This window comes from Manacus candei, unplaced genomic scaffold (genome assembly GCF_025592945.1).
Source record: "Manacus candei isolate 608988 ecotype Guabito, Panama unplaced genomic scaffold, ASM2559294v1 h1tg000142l, whole genome shotgun sequence".
Classification (NCBI taxonomy): domain Eukaryota; kingdom Metazoa; phylum Chordata; class Aves; order Passeriformes; family Pipridae; genus Manacus; species Manacus candei.
In genome coordinates this window covers 112,282-127,529 of record NW_026138190.1, presented here as the reverse complement: position 1 = coordinate 127,529, position 15,248 = coordinate 112,282, and the positions used below count along the sequence as shown (strand labels likewise).

General features: G+C 44.2%; 1 long non-coding RNA gene across 1 annotated transcript in view; it reads right to left on the bottom strand.

Annotated features, from left to right (window-relative positions):
- LOC127462858 (uncharacterized) overlaps positions 1 to 8,083 on the bottom strand; it is a 96,856-nt gene extending 88,773 nt beyond the window's left edge. The window contains exon 1 of the long non-coding RNA XR_007900576.1: positions 7,118 to 8,083. This is a non-coding gene — a long non-coding RNA (uncharacterized LOC127462858). The remainder of the gene's footprint in view (positions 1 to 7,117) is intronic.
- Positions 8,084 to 15,248: the final 7,165 nt, after the last annotated feature.

Genomic DNA, 15,248 nt, shown 5'->3' with positions numbered 1-15,248 from the left:
TCCCCATTTTTTTTCCAAATTCCTTCCATTGTTCCCAAATTTCCCCCATTTTTTCCCATTTTCCACAAATTTCCCCCCATTTTTCCCAACTTTCCCCAATTTTTCATCCAATTTTACCCAAATTCCCCCATTTTTTTCTCAATTCACCCCATTTTTCCCAAATTTCCCCATTTTCCCCAAATTCCGTCATTTTTCCCCAAGTTTTTCCTAAATTTCCCCTAATTTTTCCCAATTATCCCCCATTTTTCCTGATTTTTCACCCGTTTTCCCCAAATTTCTTACTTTTTTCCCAAAATTTCCCCCGTTTTTCCACATTTTCCCGGATTTTCCCCCAGTTTTCCTAAATTTCCCCCCATTTTTCCCCATTTTTATCAATTTTCCCCAAATTTCCCACTTTTTTCCCCAATTTTTCCCTTTTTTCCCCAAAATTCCTGGTTTTTTCCCCTCATTTTTTCCCACTGGGGAAATTTGGAAAACTGGGGACCCAAAAATCCAAGAAAATGTGGGGAAATGGGGGAAAAATGTGGGGGAAATCTGGAGAAAAATCTGTGAAAATGTGGGAAAAATGGGGGTAAAATCAGGAAAATGGTGAAAAATCTGGGAAAATGTGGGAAAATGGGGAAATTGCAGAAAATTCTGGGGAAAATGTGAGAAAAATCCGGGGAAATGGGGAAAAATGGGGGAAAATGTGGGAAACTCTGGGGAAAATGGGGGAAAATATGGGAAAATATGGAAAAATGAGGAAAAAAGGGGGAAAATGGGGAAAACTGTGTGAAAATCTGGGAAAATGTGGGAAAAATGGGGGAAAATCTGGGAAAATGGGGGGAAATGGAGAAAAAATCCGGGAAAATGGGGGAAAAATTGGGAAAAAACTGGAAAAATGGGGGAAAATTGGGAAAAACCCTGGGAAATTCTGGGGAAAATGGGAGAAAATCTGGGAAAAATGTGGAAAAAATGGGGGGGGAAGGGGAAAAAATGGGAAGAATCTGGGAAAATAGGGAAAAAATGGGGGGAAAATGGGGAATATTCTGGGAAAATCTGGAAATCTGGGGAAAAAAATCTGAGAAAAATGGGGAAAAATCTGGGAAAAATGGGGGAAAATGAGGAAAAATCTGGGAAAATGTGGAAAAAAAGTGGGAAAAATTACTGGGGTTACTGGGGGGATCGCTGGAGATACCGGAGGCATTACTGGGGTTACTGGGAGCTACTGGGAGCCACTGGGAGCGGCCCATCCCCCTCCCTCCCCAAGGTCACCCCAAGGACGCGGAGGGGGGGGAGGGGGGGAAGCCCTGCCCCCTCCCAGTCCTTCCCAGTCCCTCCCAGTTCCCTCCCAGTCCCTCCCAGTACCTGAACTGGTCCCACTGGGAGCAGCTCCAGGTCCCCCCTCCAGTTTGGGCCCCCGGGGCTATTTTTGGGACCCGGTGACGTCACTGGGGGGGGAGGGGCCTCGAGGGGGTAGCCCCTCCCCTCTCCCTTCCCAGTACAGACCAGTAAGGGACCAGTAACGGCCCGCAGTGGGGGGGGGAGGGGAAGGAGGGAACACTGAGGGTGGGGATGGAGCAGGATGGTCCTTGAGCATGGGGGAAGGGCAGGAGGTTCCCTGAGGGTGGGGGAAGGGCAGGACCGTCCCTGAGGGTGGGGGAGGGGTAGGCGGGTCCCTGAGGGTGGGGGAGGGGCAGGAGGGACCCCGAAAGTGAAGGAGGGGCCCTGAGGGTCCCTGAGGGTGGGGGAAGGGTAGGAAGTTCCCCGAGGGTGGTGGAGGGGCAGGAGAGTCTCTGAGGTTGGGGGAGGGGTCCTGAGGGCCCCTGAAGGTGGGGGAAGGGCAGGGAGGGCTCCTGAGAGTGGGGGAGGGGTAGCAGGTTCACTGGGGGGAGGGGAAGGAAGGGACCCTGAGGGTGGGGGAGGGACAGGAGAGACCCTGAGGGTTGGGGAGGTGCAGGAAGGGGGGGAGGGGCTTTGGGGGTGCCCTTAAAGGTGGGGGGAGGGGCTGAAAGTGGGTCCATCATTGGGAGGGGACACGCCCACCCAAAACCCAGTAAATCCCAGTTGAGCTCCCAGTTCAGGGAGGGGGAGAGGATGCAAAAGACACGCCCACTTGCAGAGGCTATGGCCACCTTGGGATGGGACACGCCCACCAGGGAGAGACCACGCCCACCTAAAGAAGGGACACGCCCACCCCCAAACCACTAAGTCCCAGCTGAGTTCTGCCTTAACTGGTCCTTACTGGTCCCACCATCCCATTCCGCGTTCCAGTGACCCGTACTGGTCCATACTGGTTTATACTGGTCTATCCTGGTTTATACTGGTCTGTACTGCTCTGACCTTGATGGAGATGCTGAAGTGCTCCCAACCCCCTTAACTGGTCCTTACTGGTCCCACCACCCCATTCCGTGTTCCAGTGACCCGTACTGGTTTATATTGGTCTATACTGGTCCATACTGGTTTATACTAATCTATACTGGTCTATACTGGTCTGTACTGGTCTGACGTTGACGGAGATGCTGAAGTGCCCCCAACCCCCTTAACTGGTCCTTAGTGGTCCCACTGCCCCATTCCCCGTTCCAGTCACCTGTACTGGTCCATACTGGTTTATACCGGTTTATACTGGCCCATACTGGTCTATATGGGTCTATACTGGTTTATACTGACCTGACCTTGATGGAGATGCTGAAGTGCCCCCAACCCCCTTAACTGGTTCTTACTGGTCCCACCACCCCATTCCGTGTTCCAGGGACCCGTACTGGTTTATACTGGTTTATACTGCTCTACCCTGGTTTATACTGGTCTGTACTGGTCTGACCTTGATGGAGATGCTTAAGTGCCCCCAACCCCCTTAACTGGTCCTTACTGGTCCCACTGCCCCATTCCCCATTCCAATGACCCGTACCGGTCTGTACTGGTTTATACTGGTCTATACCGGTCTATACCAGTCCATACTGGTCTATACTGGTTTATACTGGTCTGTACTGGTCTGACCTTGACTGAGATGATGAAGGGCCCCCAACCCCCTTAACTGGTCCTTACTGATCCCACCACCCCATTCCCTGTTTCAGTGACCCGTACTGGTTTACATCGGTTTATACTGCTCTACCCTGGTTTATACTGGTCTATACTGGTCCATACTGGTTTGTACCAGTCTGTACTGGTCTGACCTTGATGGAGATGCTGAAGTGCCCCCAACCCCCTTAACTGGTCCTTACTGGTCCCACCACCCTGCTCGCTGTTCTAGTGACCTGTTCTGGTCCATACTGGTCCATACTGGTCCATACTGGTTTTTTACTGGTCTATACTGGTCTATACTGGTCTATACTGGTCTACACTGGTCTATACTGGTCTATAATGGTCTGACCTTGATGGAGATGCTGAAGTGCCCCCAAACCCCTTAACTGGTCCTTATCAGTCCCACTGCCCCATTCCCCATTCCAGTGACCCATATTGGTCTATACTGGTCCATACTGGTTTATACTGGTCTATACCGATCTATACTGGTCTATGCTGCTCTGTACTGGTCTGACCTTGATGGAGATGCTGAAGTGCCCCCAACCCCCTTAACTGGTCCTTACTGGTCCCACCGCCCTGCTCCCCATTCCATTGACCCATACTGGGTCGTGGTGGCAAGAACCCCAGCAGGAGCCAGGTAGGGTATTCCTGCCATTGGATGAGTGCTCTGGGAGGTCAGGGCTGCTCACAGATCCAGATCACAGCAGCACATTTCCAAGAGCACTGTCAAATGGGAAGGGCAAAGCACAATTATTAGGAAGGAATGGAGCTTTTCTCAGTCAGTGTTTCCAGTTTCCTACTCCTGAGGAATCTGGGGTTGAGAAATGGAAAAGAAACTCTCATGTTGGACAAGTCACTGAGACTCCTGAGCTGTAACTTGGAATGCACAAGTGCTTCTGTAAGCAACTTCCTAAAGTGCTTTCGGTCTCTGCTCTGCTTTTGACAGAAGCAGCATCACTTCTGCTGGACCCATCTGTTTTTTCTTTATCTGCCCTTTTCCACCTGCCTGAGGTTTCTCTCAGGTCAAAGTGAGAGCACAGACATTTGGATGGAGTGCTGACAGGGAAGTCATGAATGGATTTCTGATGTTGAATCTACTGTTTTGAAATCAGAAAATGTGGTACTGAAGTCATCGTTAGCCTTTGAGAGGGAAACAGGAGAAAAATCGGATAAACTTGTTGCTAAAAATGAGCTGCTTCAAACTGAGGTTGACCACCTTCAAAGTCTTGTTGCGCCAGAGTGTAGAGAGAAAACTGTTGCTAAAAAAACAGGCTCCTGGTTTGGTCAGGCAACTTCATAAACCAGTGTCTTACCCTGGCATTGAGACTTGGGAAACCACAGAGAACCCTGATTCTAAGTCTCAGGAGAGAAAGAAACAAGGAGAATTTGAAGTTCAACTGATGTTTCTAGAGTCTCCCAGCTTTCCTCACATTAATGAAAATAGACTGAGTGATCCCTGTGATAATGAACAAAGGGAAGATTATTCTTTACCTCCCTCAATTTCCTTTGTGCCTGATACTGAATCCACTAAAAAACCTTGGACTCAAAAAGAGAACCCGACCCAGAAAACAACTCAATTCATTCTGATTCAAGTGGTTAAAGAGCAGAAGCATTATGGCGATAAACCTGGACAAATTAAAAGCCTACCAGTGAAATCCTATCAATATATCACATACCTTGGGATTCCACTTTGTTCTCATCAACAGTTAATACAATTTCCAATGGATATGGGGACAAAATGTTGGCAGCAAAATGCCAAAGATGGGATTAAAACCCAGACGAAAAAGAATTAAAATCACTGGAGAAAAAGAAGAAACCAGTCTTCAACCAAGAGCTTCACCCTGTTACTGTTTTGTTGATATTACCTTTTTGCTTTTTATTCTAATAATCATATTGTATGTTAAAATTTGGATGATTATGAAACAGTCAGCTCACTGATTACCCCCATCAATACTAGACGATGCCCGCATATACACCCGTCCCAGCCCCTCCAGGAGCCCTCAAATCCCATCCTGGTCCCACAAGACACTCCCAACTTCCCCTCAAACACTCCGAGGCCCCCAGATTGACTCCCAGATCCAGAAAACTCTTGCTGCCTGCCCATGGAGTGCCCAGTGTGGCCCACCAACTGCACCACAAAGCCAAAGCTTCCAGGCTTTCTTTCCTGGGAATTAGGACTGTTGTTTCCTATTTTCAGCCATGCCTCCCAACTGATAGCCCAACTCCCAAACTGCTAGCATGCCTGTTGATACAGAATTGTTAAAATAAACCTTGCCAGTATATGTTTTCAGACACCGATTATTTAGTGTCATTTCACTTTAATCCACCCCAAGGGAATTATTAATAAAAACCTGAGTTACCCCCTCTCCCCTTTTCCTGGGGCGGGTTGTAACACCAATCAGCACTGACTCCGCCCAGTAGACGGAGCCAGTGACGCAGGACAATCAACACGGACTCCACCTCTTGACTCCACCCAGTGGGCAGGGCCAGTGCTCTATAGAAGCAGAGTACATACCGGACGGCGGTGGGTATTCTGCCAGACACGCAACAGAACAGCAACAGCAATGGCAGAGACCCAAGAGAAAAAGCAAAAGATTCTGACAGCGGTGGGCACTGAATCGGGCTTATAGGGTTTTTGTAGCTAAAGTAGGGGGAATGAGTTCTTGAGGGAGATTTGGCAAGAAAAAAAAGGCGAATGGCCCTGCAGCATATTCTACGTTGAACCCTGAGACTAGTTCAGATTCTCCTTCTGTCAGGTCAAATGGAGTGCGGTTTGTTTCGGCAAGAGTGGAGATATATCATATTATTGCTAAGGGCCAGGAGGAGAAAATGAGGTAGAGAGGTTCTTGAGTTGTAGCTAGGGTATTGAGGGTGTAGTTACCACTAAGGATAATTACGGATAGGAGAATAATGGCTAGGGTAACTTCGTAAGAGATAGTTTGTGCGACTGCTCGGAGGGCGCCGATTAAGGCATATTTTGAGTTAGAGGCTCACCCTGATCATAGAATTGAGTAGACTGCCAAGCTAGATAGAGTTAGAAGGAAGAGTATGCCAAAGTTTAGGTCAGTAAGGGGAAAGGGTAGGGGAAGTGGTGTTCAGATTGTAATTGCTAGGAGAAGGGCTAAGATAGGAGTAGATATAAATAAGTAAGGGGATGAAGTTGATGGACGAATTGGTTCTTTAATGAATAGCTTTACTCCATCTGCTATAGGTTGTAAGAGGCCAAATGGTCCTACAATATTAGGCCCTTTTCAGGCTTGCATATAACTTAGAATCTTATGTTCAACTAGGGTAAGAAATGCTACGGCGATGAGGATGGAGAGAGCATAGGATATTGATATAATAAAGTAAGTGAGGGTTAAGTGAATTGTCATGTGGTTTGTGTTGGAGCTAGGGAGAGGATTTGAACCTCTGGGTAAAGGGCTTAAGCCTTCTGCATTTGCCAAGCTCTGCCATGCTAGTGGTCCTTTTCTAGGAGGGGGTTATGGTGGAGCTCTTAGTAATTTAGTTGGGTTCATTACTGGGTGCGAAGCCGTGCTTGTGGCATAGGCCTTACTTCTTCGATCCTTTCGTACTAGAAGGAGTTGTAACATAGATAGAAACCGACCTGGATTACTCCGGTCTGAACTCAGATCACGTAGGACTGTTAATTGTTGAACAAACGAACCCTTGGTAGCGGTTGCACCACTAGGATGTCCTGATCCAACATCGAGGTCGTAAACCTCCTTGTCGATGTGGGCTCTTGAAGGAGATTGCGCTGTTATCCCTGGGGTAGCTAGGTTCATTAATCAATTATATTGATTAATGTTACTGGTTACTATTAGCACGTTCTTGGTTAAGATGGATTGTCTGATATTTGGAGGTTAAGTTTGTCTCCAAGGTCGCCCCAACCAGAAAATGCACACCAGCAAAATCCCGGGGGAGTAGGCCCTGTGGGTGAGTATTGTTTATGGGAGTGGTAGCAGATTTTAAAGTTCCACAGGATCTTCTTGTCTTATGGGGTTATTCCTGCTTTTGCACGGGAAGATCAATTTCACTGATTATCTGTAGGAGACAGCTAAGACCTCGTTAAACCATTCATAAAAGTCCCAATTTATGGGACAATTGATTGCGCTACCTTTGCACGGTTAGGATACCGCGGCCGTTGAACGAATTGTCACTGGGCAGGCTTCACCTTTAATACTTGGTTTGCTAAAGGCTATGTTTTTGGTAAACAGTCGGGCCTTGGATTTGCCTAGTTCCTTTTACAGATTTTAATCGTCTTTGGGGGCACTCCATAGGTGGGTTAACAGAGTTTTGGGTATAAGGTCTTGTTAAGGTTAAAAAATATCCTGTGGATTGTTAATAATGTTGTAATGTAAGCTTGCGCCATAGAGGGGATCCCTAGTTACTTATTTTAGCATAAATTCTCTTATTTAATATAAGTTGGCCTATTGGGGAAGAGGGAGTCATGAGGAAGTTTAGATTTTTTTAGGTAAGGAGCTTTGACGCATTCTTTAATGGTGGCTGCTTGAAGACCCACAATTAAGCTGTAATTAAATTTATCCGCTAGGGGAGAGTGTATTCTTTTTTAAGGAGCTGTACCTCCTTTAAATAGCCCTTAATTCGCTTCATGTGGGTTGAGTGTAGTCCTGGGAGGTGAATTAAGAGGGAACTAAGATTCATTTCATAGGCAACCAGCTATCACCCAGCTTGATTGGCTTTTCACCACTACTAACGAGTCTTCCCATTCTTTTGCAACAGAGACGGGTTTGCTCAGTAGATAGCTGCTCGTAAGTAGCTCGCTTGGGTTTCGGGGAAGCAAGTTTAAATTGGTGTTTTGCTTGGGTAGTTCTCGCTAAATCATGATGCAAAAGGTACAATGGTTGGTCTTTGCTATTTATTGCTTGGTTTGTCATTACTCTTTCATTCTTCCCTTACGGTACATGATCTCTATTGCGTCTTGAGTTTACCTTTCTATGGCCTATACTAGGTTGAGTGAGAGAATGTTTTGATTTAATGGGTAGTATTAACTTAGTTTCTATGTAATCTGGTAGAAGAGCTAGAGTTAGGCTTCAAGGCGATCTGATATGGAACAGATATCTTTCAGGTGTAAGCTGAATGCTTTAGTTATAGCTACATCTTGGTAGACTAAGTGCACCTTCCGGTACACTTCCCTTGTTACGACTTGCCTCATCTCTAGCTTAGGGGTTTATTATAAATAAAATTAATCCTAGCTTGTGAGGAGGGTGACGGGCGGTATGTACGTGCTTCAGAGCCAGCTTAAAGGAGGCATTATTATCCTGCTTTACTGCTAAATCTGCCTTTTAGGAGTGATTTCACACTCCTTGTCGTGAGGTATTCTATGCTAGAAAATGTAGCCCATTTCTACCATCTCATGAGCTTTACCTTGACCTGTCTTATTAGTGGGATGTTGCTGTTGTGCCCACTGTTAAACCCTCAGTTTAGGGGTGGGCTGACGATGGCGGTATATAGGCTGATTTGGCAAGGGATGGTTGGGTGTATCATGGGTTATCGGTTATAGAACAGGCTCCTCTAGGTGGGTTTGGAGCACCGCCAAGTCCTTAGAGTTTTAAGCGTTTGTGCTCGTAGTTCTCAGGCGGATGCTTAAGTGGTGAAAGCATCGGGATTTAGGGCCAGGCATAGTGGGGTATCTAATCCCAGTTTGTGTCCTGGCTTTCGTGGAGTTTTGTTGATCATGAAGCTCAGATCATTTCTATGGGAGTATTGGATGCATCTTGTGCTTATAACAGCTTGGTTACATTTCAGTCTTAGTTGAAGTGATAATGAAAAACCACTCTTTATGCCGTATAAAGTTAATTTGGGTTTCTTGTGTGACCGCGGTGGCTGGCACAAGATTTACCAACCCTGGTAAGTTGCTTTAACTAAGTCAAGTTTACACTTATTGCTTAATATTAATTACTGCTGAAAACCCGTGGGGGTGTGGCTAGGCAAGGCGTTTTGGGCTACGATTGGAGTGGTGTGCCTGATGCCTGCTCCTGCTGTCTTTTTAAGGTGCTGAGGGCATTTTCACTGGGATGCGGATACTTGCATGTATATATTTGGCAAGACCTAACTGTAAGGTTAGGACCTAAGTCTTTTTTGTCCTTGGGTATGTGTAATAGCCGTCTTAACATCTTCAGTGTTATGCTTTATTGTAAGCTACAAGGACTAAGGCTGTTATAGGCATAGTGATTATTATTGGGGCTTGTTTTAGTTGTAGTAATAGTTGCTATTGATTTAGGATTTGTTTAGTGGTTGGAGAAGTAGTTCTAGTGGATAACAAAAATGTGTTGTTGAGAAGTTAGAAGAGTAGAAAGGGGCAGGATTGTAGTGTTGTGGGCGGGTTTGTTAAGGTTTTATGTTCTTGTAGTTGAAATTACAACGATGGTTTTTCAGGCCAAAGGTCTTGGATAGAGGCCAAGCAGGAATTGTTATGACGTACTTTATACTATTTTTAAGTGTTAGTTTTATTTTGGGAGGACTAGCAGTTGCTTCCAATCCTTCTCCATGCTATGCAGTAGTGGGGTTAGTGTTGGTGTCTATTGTAGGGTGTGGATGGTTAATGAGTTTGGGGGTGTCTTTTGTATCACTAGTGTTATTTCTGGTATATTTAGGTGGGATGTTAGTGGTTTTTGTGTATTCGGTTTCATTGGCAGCAGATCCATTTCCTGAGACCTGAGGGGACTGGCAGGTTGTTGGGTATGGTGCTGGGTTAGTTTTAGTGTTGGGGGGTGGGGTGTTTATTATAGGGCTATCTGAGTTAGAGTGGTTAGGGATAAACACAGTGGATAGTGAGGGTGTTTTATCTATTCGGTTGGATTTTGAGGGAGCGGCTATGTTTTATTCTTGGGGGGTGGGACAATTTTTAATTGCGGGCTGGAGTCTGTTGCTGACGTTGTTTGTTGTGCTAGAACTTGTACGAGGGTTGTCTCGTGGGGCAATTCGGGCAGTTTAAGGAGGTGTGGTTCAGAGAATAGTTTAATGAAAATGCCAGCTTTGGGAGTTGGCGATAAAGGTTCGATTCCTTTTTTTCTGAAGGGTTGGAAAAAAGTTTGGGACCAACTGTTAAAGGTGTATGTGGGTGGAATATTAGTTAGAGTAGTGGGGGCGATTAACTGGGGAGGTAAGAGGGTGAAAGGAAATGATGGGGTAGATTAAAGTGTAAACAAACAAATGAACAAATGAATGATGAAAGGAAATGTTGGGGTAGATTAAAGTGTAAACAAACAAATGAACAAGTGAATGATGAAAGGAAATGATGGGGTAGATTAAAGTGTAAACAAACAAATGAAGAAATGAATGATGAAAGGAAATGATGGGGTAGATTAAAGTGTAAACAAAGAAATGAACAAATGAATGATGAAAGGAAATGATGGGGTAGATTAAAGTGTAAACAAAGAAATGAACAAATGAATGATGAAAGGAAATGATGGGGTAGATTAAAGTGTAAATAAACAAATGAAGAAATGAATGATGAAAGGAAATGCTGGGGTAGATTAAAGTGTAAACAAACAAATGAACAAATGAATGATGAAAGGAAATGATGGGGTAGATTAAAGTGTGTTAAAAAAATTTAACAAATTGATGATGCAAATGTCTTAATTGGAAAATTAGGGGAATGGAAAGTTTGTAAAATTTGAAATTTTTGTTAAAAAATTTAAAAACAAAAATTAATGATGAATAGAGGGAAAGTCCCTAGATCATTGCAAAAAATGACAAAATTTTTGTCATTTTTTGTGAAATTGACGACAAAAAATATGTCTGGCGTGCATTAATTAAATTGCAACTTGATGAGAGACGTAATGGAAAAACCAAGCCAACAGCACGTGACAGTGCATCAGTGCAACAGTATGAGACCGAATAACACTTGAAACCATATCATTAATTTTCACGCGAAAGTGAGAAAACCACTCGCCGACCATAAGGGGTACATGTCAACCATATATGGGAGCCCCCTGGTGGAGCACTCTAACTTATTGAGTTCTAACCCAAAAAAAACCCCCAAAAGTTTAGAAGAGAGAAAATGCCGCGATCACGAGGTTCAGGTTGGCCGAGCATCCCCAACCATTAGTAACGGAGCGCAAGTTTAGGAAAATTAAGCAAGTTATGGCCCTGACCGAGGAACCAGAGGCTACAAAGAGCAAGTTATGAGAGTGGGTTATTGGTGGAAAGGGAAAGAATACACCTGAAGCTGGACATGATAAATATTACTAACTCCGGGTTGCTGGTTTCTCGTGAGGAGTACGACTAATAAATAACCCAGCACTTCTTGGTTGGTACATAGAGCAAGGTTAAGTGGTGAGTGGTCCATGGACCATGGATTTTAGGTTCTGTGACGTTCCTCGTATTGAGAAGGATTTTATGCGAAAATTAGCGGTTTTAGGTTTTAGTTCGTTTGGCAGGATTATTCCTAGAACATGACATGTTATGTCCTTGTGTGGGAATGTGCCTAGATCTGTGAATGACAAGTTTTGGATTGTATGGGAGATAGTATGGAAATTTGGATGGTTTTTGCAATAATAGTATGTCAGATTTTCCTACATGCATGTTATGTCTAATGTGGTGGAGGATGCTATGCAAAGTAATACATACCGTAGGGTATGGGGGGAGGGGGGGCCCCCTCCCCTTGATGTACGTGTTGATTGGAAAATTGGGGGGTACTTGGATATTTTTTGGAAAACTCTAAGAAGGGAGCGGCCTTCAGTCTTTGGTTTACAAGACCAACGTTTTTTATAAACTATTAGAGTGGTTAGAGGTTGAGTATCTTATTTTCTAGGAGACTAGTAATGGGGAATAAGATGAGAATGATTGTGAAGTAGGTAGTTGAGGCGAGTTGTCCGATGATAATAAATGGATGTTCGACTGGTTGGCTACCGATTCATGTAAGGATTAAAAGATTTGTTACTAGGATTCAGAATAGAAGTTGGGAGAGAGGTCGGAAGGTTATAGTTCGTTGCTTTGACATGTGGAGGAATGGGGCTAGAAATAGAATTAAGACGGAGGCGGCTAGGGCTAGGACTCCTCCTAATTTGTTGGGGATTGATCGTAGGATGGCATATGCAAATAGGAAGTACCACTCAGGTTTAATGTGGGGAGGTGTTACTAACGGGTTTGCAGGTGTAAAATTTTCTGGATCTCCTAAGAGGTTGGGTGAGAATATGGCAAGTGTTATTAGAGGAATGAGGAGGAACAAAAGGCCTAGAATATCTTTTATTGAGAAATAGGGGTGAAATGGGATTTTGTCGCAGTCTGAATAAATACCTAGGGGGTTGTTTGAGCCTGTTTCGTGTAAGAAAGTTAAGTGGATGAGGGTGAGACCTGCAATTAAGAATGGGAGGAGGAAGTGGAGGGCAAAGAACCGGGTAAGTGTAGGGTTGTCAACTGAGAATCCTCCTCAAGCTCATTCTACAAGTGTTTGGCCAATGTAAGGAATTGCTGAGAATAGGTTAGTAATTACTGTAGCGCCTCAGAATGATATTTGGCCTCACGGGAGGACATATCCTATGAAGGCAGTTGCTATTAGAGTTAAGAGGAGAATAACTCCTGTGTTTCAGGTTTCTTTATATAGGTAGGAACCATAGTAGAATCCTCGTCCAATGTGTAGGTAAATGCATATGAAGAAGAAGGAGGCGCCGTTTGCATGGAGGTTTCGGATTAGTCAGCCGAATTGAACATTTCGGCATGTATGGGCGACGGACGTGAATGCCAGGGTGATATCCGCTGTATAATGTATTGCTAGTAGGAGGCCAGTGGTGATTTGGATTGTTAGGCAGATGCCAAGAAGAGATCCAAAGTTTCATCAGGCGGAAATGTTTGGTGGTGTTGGGAGGTCAATTAAAGAATTGTTGATTATTTTTAGAAGGGGGTGATGTTTTCGTAAGTTAGGGGCCATTAATTCTTAGTTCTGTGTAAATAAGATTATAATTAGATAGAGCGAAGGATCCTAGATAGGTTTTGATTAGTCCGGAGTGTAGAGTAGTTGAGATTTTGGATACTTTGAGTTGAAGGGTCGCTAGTCCTTCTGGGCCTATTTTTTTATATCAGGATAGGTCGATTAAATGGGATGCAATGTTCTGGCCGTTGTTTAGGAGTTTAGTAGAGCTGAGGCGGTGTATAAGGGGGTTAAAATATCCTAGAGTGCTGGAGAAGTTTATAGTGATATTTTGTTTGGGGGCAGAGAAGGTACGTGTGAGTTTTGATAGTTCTAATGCCAGAATGATGCCTAATGTTGTAATAATGATAGCAGTGGTTTTTGTGACCAGTGGTATGGTTATAGGAGGGGTTTTTGTAGGGGAGATATAAGAGGTAATTAATAGACCAGCTATAATACTTCTGAGAGCGAGACGAGTAATTGGGTTTGTGACTGCTGGGTTGTTTTCATTGATGGGAGTAATGGAGGGAATCCGGGTGTAGTCGGTTTGTACTAGTAGGGCTATACGTAGGCTGTAAGTTGCAGTAAAAGCTGTAGCTACGAGGGTTAGGAGGAGTGCTCAGGTGTTTAGATAGGAGGTGTTAAGACTTTGGATAATGAGATCTTTTGAGTAAAACCCTGCTAAAAATGGTGTTCCTATGAGAGCTAAATTTCCGATTGTCAGGTATGAGGTAGTTGTAGGGAGTAGTTTCTGTAATCCTCCTATTTTTCGAATGTCTTGTTCACCGTTAAGGCTGTGAATGATAGACCCAGAGCATAGGAAGAGTATGGCTTTAAAGAATGCATGCGTAGAGATGTGTAGGAAGGCTAGTTGAGGTAGATTTAGGCCAATAGTGACTATTATTAGTCCTAGTTGGCTGGATGTAGAGAAAGCAATAATTTTTTTGATGTCGTTTTGGGTAAGAGCGCATGTAGCGGCAAATAGGGTGGATAGGGCACCTATACAAAGGCACATAGTTAGGGCAATTTGGTTGTTACATAATATGTGGTGAGTGCGAATAAGTAGAAAGATTCCGGCAACTACTATTGTGCTGGAATGGAGTAGGGCAGATACAGGGGTTGGCCCTTCTATAGCTGCTGGGAGTCATGGATGCAGGCCAAATTGGGTGGATTTACCTGTGGCAGCTAGGATGAGCCCTAAGAGAGGGAGAAGGGATATTTGGTTTGGGGAGGATTGCTGTTGAATTTCTCAAGTGTTTATTGAGGATGCTAGTCATGCTATGCAGAGGATTAGTCCAATATCCCCAATACGGTTGTAAAGTACGGCTTGAAGTGCAGCGGTGTTGGCTTCTGCTCGACCGTGTCACCATCCAATCAGGAGGAAGGATATAATTCCGACTCCCTCTCAGCCGATAAATAAGAGGAATATGTTATTAGCGATGATTGAGTATTGCAATGAGAAAGATTAGAAGGTAAAGAGAGAATTTTGTGGTGTGGGGTTCTGAGACTATATATCATGTTGTAAATTGAAGAATAGATCATGTTACGAATAGTGCAATAGGAAAAAACGTTAAGGAGTATTGGTCTATTTTAAGGCTAAAAGGGATTTTGAAGTTCGCAATAAATTTTCATTCTCAATAGAAAGTGGTATTTTCCATATTTAAGTAGATGGAGAGGATTATGGGAATTAAACTAACTATGAAGGAAGTTTTAACAGTGTGTATGATGGTTGTTGGAGAGTTTAGATAGTTTTTGGATAGGAGGGGGAGTAGGATGGGTATAGAGAGGGGAGCCAGGGTCAAGAATATAGAGGTGTTGAGGATTAATGGGAAGTCCATTACTTTTCCTTGGACTTGCACCAAGATGAATGGCTCCTAAGACCAGTGGATTGCTATTATCCTTTAAAAGTAAGGGGGCTGAGGTCTTAGGCTCAGATGCAAGAGTTAGCAGTTCTTGTTGGTTAAACCTCCCCTCGGCAGGCAAGAAGAGTTTAACTTCTATTTTTAGGATCACAGTCTAATGTTTGGTTTAAAACTATGCTTGCATGTGGGAATTCCTGAGATTAGCTCTGGTTTTAGGATGAGGAGGAGGGAGGGTAGGATATGAAGTGTTATAAGGAGATGTTCTCGTGTATTTGAATTTTGGGTGGTTGTAATATAGGTTGGAGTTGGACCTCATTGGGTTATAAGGAGTATGTAGAGGGTATAGGCTGCAGTTAGTAGAGTTGCGGCTCCGGTTAGGATAATGGTGAAGGTAGATCAGTTGAAGAGTGCAATTATGATAGTTAATTCAGCTATCAGGTTAGTGGTAGGAGGAAGGGCTATGTTTGTTAGGTTGGCTAGGAGCCATCAGATTCCTGTTAGAGGTAAAAGGG